Below are 5,485 nucleotides of genomic sequence, written 5' to 3' on the forward strand. Positions count from 1 at the left end.
CAGTAGCTGTGCCTACTGATCCAGAGATAGCTACAAAAGGGCAGAAAGTAATGCCACTGCAAATAATTGCAAAGCCAAAAAGAACCCAAGAACAAGAAATTAGGTCAATGGTAACTAAGGTTTGTAAAGACAATTATTAACAAAAATTAAAAGAGGAGGGATTGAGAGGAATGATGAGCTTGTCTTTACAAACAAGCTATGGGTCAGTTGATAAGATGTAGCTATCAGTGAGAGACGACAGAAACAATGGGATGGATTCCGGTAGAAGATCAAACAGGCACTGAAAGAACACTATGAATTCCATAAAAGTTAAGAAGGGATTATGCATTGGGGGTGGGGGAGGGAAGGTACCCCAGGTGTCAGGTGTTCCGGGAAGCCTGTACCTCTCAAGTACCTCAGCCTATGGGGAAAGAGAGAAGGGACAAGCGACCGGGAATTAGGATAAAAAGGAGGCTGCGCCCTCCAAAAATTTGAGAGACCCCAGGGGAATGCCCCATGGCCTCTCCCTTTATTCGAATAAAGAAAAAGGACTCCTCTGTCTCCTTTTTGGACATAAACCTCTGGTGTTCGTGGATTAATTTTCCTGACAAAACCACGACAGCACCCAAGTGCCAAAAATTTCAGAAAAAGAAGAAAAACAACAAATAACACCCATGATCACAAAGATTGGACCATATGCCATTAAAAAGACAGGAGTTCAAAGGCTGCTGACAAACGCAAAATGGTCCCTGAAAAGCATAAGAATGGGAATGCAAGTAAATGCCTCTGCTGTTTGGCCAGAGTGTGCCCCGTTTCTCAAAATTCTTTCATAGATTGGATCAATTGGCTTCAAAAACATATGTCTCCTAAAAGAAAAAGAGACCTCACTGGACTATTAGGAGCTAACTGGACAGGATTAGGAGCTTTGAACACTGTAGAATCAGAATTATTAACGAATAAGCTGACTACAGTAGGGAGTGAGTTAGTCAAATTACAGCAGCCTCTGCAATCGTCCTTGTTGGCGTTGGGCAAGAAGCATTGGGAGCTGACTAAAGTGTTGCCCGAATGGGAAAACACAGAAGAAGGAGACCATGAATGGATGATTAAGGCACTAGGCAGAGCTAGTAAAGACATTTCTTTGGCTCTTGGCTGCACACAGGCACCGCTGTGGATGCACTCAGTGGCTGCTGCAGTCATTAGAGAAGGAGGAGAGGGGATATTCCCTGTTGAAATTCGTCAAATTGTTTGGGACAATGCTTCCAATATGGAAAGGGAACTGCAAGCCTGGTGGGTTTTAGTTAATTTCACCTATGATTTTATGGTAAGTGTGGTGACAGCCTTTGTCCTGACCATGTCTGATGTGTCAGTGAGTTTAATCTATTCAGTAGTGGCCCTAGGAGGAAATCATGAGAAAGCAGTGTTATATCCTTCAGAACACAGAATTGTTCTGTTGGCACGAGAGGTTGAGGGAAAGTGATGGACCATCGATTTGAAAGCCTGTTCTATGAGGAAACAATTAGGGTCCATATGTGAAGGAATTTTGGCAGATGATAAAGACACTTGCTTAGACGCAGATCAGAGCACTTGTCACTTTGAAATGCATTCAGTGAACCAAACCACCTTGCTTGCATATGTAGGACAAGGTTGTGTCTGTCTCAGGACAGCATGTCCCACCATAATGGTAGACAATCAAATAGGGAATGAAACTCAGTTTAACTTGTGTGCTTGTAACTTTGTTGAAATTGAAGGCTGTGATTTTTCCTATCAAGCCCCTGCAGTGTCACAGCAATACCTAAAGGCAAATTTGGCAACAGTGCAAGAAATATCACCTGTGCCTATAGGAATGAATTTGGCCTTACTCACCCAATTGTTAAAACATCAAGAATTGAAAGATTTCCTAAAAGAAATTCAAGATGCAGGGAAAAAGACCTTGATTACTATACACCATGATACTGAGACAATCAAAAGAGTTTTAAGTGATTTGAAGAACACTTGTCTCATCAGTGGTGGGATGTGCTTTTTGGATGGTCACCAACAGCAACTGGTATACTTAACACCCTGATTCCCCCTATTGTTGTTTTGCTTATTTTAGTAGGCGTTAGTTTGATTTTATCTATTGCAATGCTTGTTTGGAAATGGAAGATATTACGAAATGTGACAGCTTTGACATGACTATCAACAGCGTATGGCTTAGTCTTGAAAGACGCTGGCCATACAGCCTTGATGGATGAAGAGTCTGTATATTGAGTAAAAGAATTCACTCATTTTTAAGAGGAAGTGGGGAATGAAGCATAAACTTTGAAGAATTTAAGATATTCAAAAAGCTAAGACCTTAATTAAAAGTAATTTTTGTTAAATCTAAAAATTAATCCCTGTTAAATTTAATAGAGCGGCACTACTAGAATGAGGAGGTAATCATTAGCCAATAACTAATTGTCTGTCAACCTTGTGTTCACTTTGGACTGAAAAGGTAGAAAGGTCACAATAAGGAAGAAATATATTCCTTCCTCCTTTTGTGACCACTTCCCATAAGAAGACCATCAACTCATTTCAAGGAACAAACTGTGCATGCTTAATTGCTTCTTTCTTAATTGGCATAGGAACCGGGGAGTGAGGAGTGACTGAGTTATGAATATGTATTTATATTCAATATCTCAGTAAATAAAAGCCTCTATTCACCTGTACTCGGGGCCCTGTGTATTAAGGGGTGACCCTGCCCATCGGCCCAGCACTGCCAATAAACACACACTTTTTAACCGTAATCAGTTAAAGAGTCTTTCTCTGTTATAGCTGGATTCTGATACTAGATCATACCCATATTTTAGTAAATCAACTCCAAGTTGCCAAGTTGAACTGATTCCTTGCAAGAATGAACAACAGGACTTGATGGTAATGCATAAAGGATTCGACAGCATGTGCCAGAGAACTTCCCTGACCATTCTAAGTCAGTGTTCAATTCAGGTTCCATCTGGTAATCAACAAGTTACTAAAGGGACCTCTGATGCTGTGCTTGTTCTCTTTCCTGCAGGGGCCTAGCAGGACATTCCAAATGCTGCCTTTCTGCCCTAAAAGGAAAAAGAGGAGCTGTGGCTGCTAAATGCAAAAAGCAAGCAGGGAACACAGCCTGTGTGGAACTAGGTCACACAAGCTTCTCAATCTGAGAAGCATATGCTGAGGAAGCATAAAGAAGAATCCAAACAATCCGTGGAGAAAGACAACAATCTTTGTAGGTGTTGTTCAGGATCCTTGCTGTTTACTTGCAAGAAGCAGTCAAGGGGTGGCGTTGCACTTGTCCAATGATAATGATGTGTAAGTTTAATGCCCAGTAAGAGTTTTACCACTCTGACATTCTCAAAGATGTCTATAAATGAAGATCAAAAATAATAAATCTCTCTCTTGATCAACCCAGCCAGAGAGTCTGTGTCATATATCTCTCCGTTTCTAATATAGTGCGACACTTCACAGCCGGGTTCAGGGCACACTCAGCTTGGCTCTTCCAAAATCCAAGGCCTTCAGGGTGCTAAGCAAGACCTTTAACTCCACAATGCTGTGGAACGGGGCCTTCAGCACAGGGACCTTTCCAGCCTGATCTGCACTCGTTCTTCTGCGTCTCTGCACAAAACACAGTGCAGGAGAGAACGGCAGGAGGGGCCTGTGTGTCACAGCACTCTGGATTTGTGACCGTTCAACTCCACAGAGATGCAGGTTTAGTGAAAAAGCAAAACTGTTTATTGATGGGATGCGAAGCAAAGGGATGAGCTGAGGGGCAAAAAAGGGGATGGGCAAGGTCTGAGGGCGGGGGGATGGAGCTGTGAAAAGGGATGGAAACTAGTGGGAAAAAGAAGGGATGGGCAGTGTCTGAGGGCTGGAGGCATGGAGCTATCAAAAGGGAAGGAGAATGGAGGGAAAAAGAAGGGATGGAAAGTGTCTGAGGGCCACAGGGAGGGAGGTATTCAAAAGGGAGGGAAACTGAAGGGAAAAAGAAGGGATGGGCAGTTTCTGAGGGCTGCAGGGACAGAACTATCTACAGGCAGGAGGAAAGGGCTGAAGCCATGCGAGCTTCCCACAGGCTCAGCTGTGCCAGTTGTCAGCTGTGCCTGGAGCTCCAGCTGGTCTCTTCTGGTTTCAGCGTAGTCTCGTCTTCCATGGCATCTTATAGGAAGACTGGTTCTCCTAAAGCAGCAGACGAGCGAACTTCTGCTGTTCTTTCAATAAATGTCTGCTGAAAAACTGTGCTCCTCTGAGAAGGGTTGTCATCTCTTCTCAGGACTTGAAGTGCTGCAAGAGAGGGGAACAGAGCCACGATCAGAGCCCAGATCTGTGGCAATCCTAGGAGAAAGTCCTGCCAGGGCCATGCCAGCCTGCTCTTGCTGTGGCCACGAGAGTGAAGAGGCCAACAGGATCAGCTGCAAGGTCCTGGTCACCCCACCCAAATCCGCCCCCCATGTCCCTGAAATCTCTCTGTGATGTTCCCACACCACCAAGGTGTGCACACGAGGACAGAAGCTCTCTGCAGCTCACGCACGGATTGCAGCTCCCCCAGTGCCAGCCCCTCACTGCCAGCTCTCACTCACCCTCGATGAGGGCCTGCAGCTCTTCTTGCTACGCCCTCAGGTGCTTCCTGGCCGTCCCTGGGAACACAGAGCCTGTCAGGGCCCCGGCAGCACAGCTCCCTGCCAGCGGCGCTGCCAGCCCTGGGGCCACACGGCCTCCCGCCCCGGCAGGGCTCAGCCCCAGCCCTTGCCGCATCCTGGCTCAGCCCAAGGGCACGGCTGCCAGAGGCCGGCAGCAGCCCCGAGGGCAGCCGGGGCTCCAGGGCGCCGGGCCCGGGTGCCGCTGCCGGGACAGCAGCAGCCGGGGCCGGGGCCGAGCTGCGGCGGGGCCGGGAGCCAGCCCGGGCTCCTGGCTCACCCATGAAGCTGACGGCGTTCAACAGTGGGACAATCTCTTCAGTCCTTCACAAGCAACACGGCTGCAGGCCTCTAATAAATCCATGGGCCTGACAGTTTGTTACTTTTCTCAAGGCTTGCAAGCTGGGAAGAAACAGGACGCCTTTCCTGTTCTCAGATAGTGTGTAATCTACTTTCTTCCAGGCTTCCCAGCAATCTTCTGCACTTTCAGCCTTGCTTCTTTCTCACACTCACCCCTCTACCTTTGTATTTCCTTCTACTGTTTCCATTCCTGTTTTCACAGTGACAGCTCTCCACCTTCAGCTTTACACAACTTCATGTGTTTGGCTCAGGTGTCGGTGAATGAGACATCATGAGATACAGGAGGTTTCCCCATGTTGGGATTGATTTTCCTGGGGTTTGCAGGCTGTTCAAAGCATCGCTGCGCACTAAATCTTCCCGGACTTTGTGTCATCTCCCAACTAAACAATCTCTTAGTTCAGTTGGGGTCCCTCTCAGAAAAGGTCTTAACACATTAAGAATCCTTTCTGCAGAGGCTGGGATCATTTCATCTGCACATTTGTGTTTTGTTGGTAAGTAGTCAATTTTTGTAGCAG

General features: G+C 46.4%; 1 long non-coding RNA gene across 1 annotated transcript; it reads right to left on the bottom strand.

Annotated features, from left to right (window-relative positions):
• Window positions 1-3,685: 3,685 nt before the first annotated feature.
• On the bottom strand, window positions 3,686-4,622 carry LOC147652141 (uncharacterized). The gene is made up of 2 exons (XR_015289433.1): window positions 4,554-4,622; window positions 3,686-4,257 (listed from the first exon to the last, which is right to left on the bottom strand). It is a non-coding gene; the product is annotated as an uncharacterized LOC147652141 (long non-coding RNA).
• Between the last annotated feature and the right edge of the window lie 863 nt (window positions 4,623-5,485).

This window comes from Cyanistes caeruleus, chromosome 7, assembly GCF_971803275.1.
Source record: "Cyanistes caeruleus chromosome 7, bCyaCae1.hap1.1, whole genome shotgun sequence".
Lineage (NCBI taxonomy): Eukaryota > Metazoa > Chordata > Aves > Passeriformes > Paridae > Cyanistes > Cyanistes caeruleus.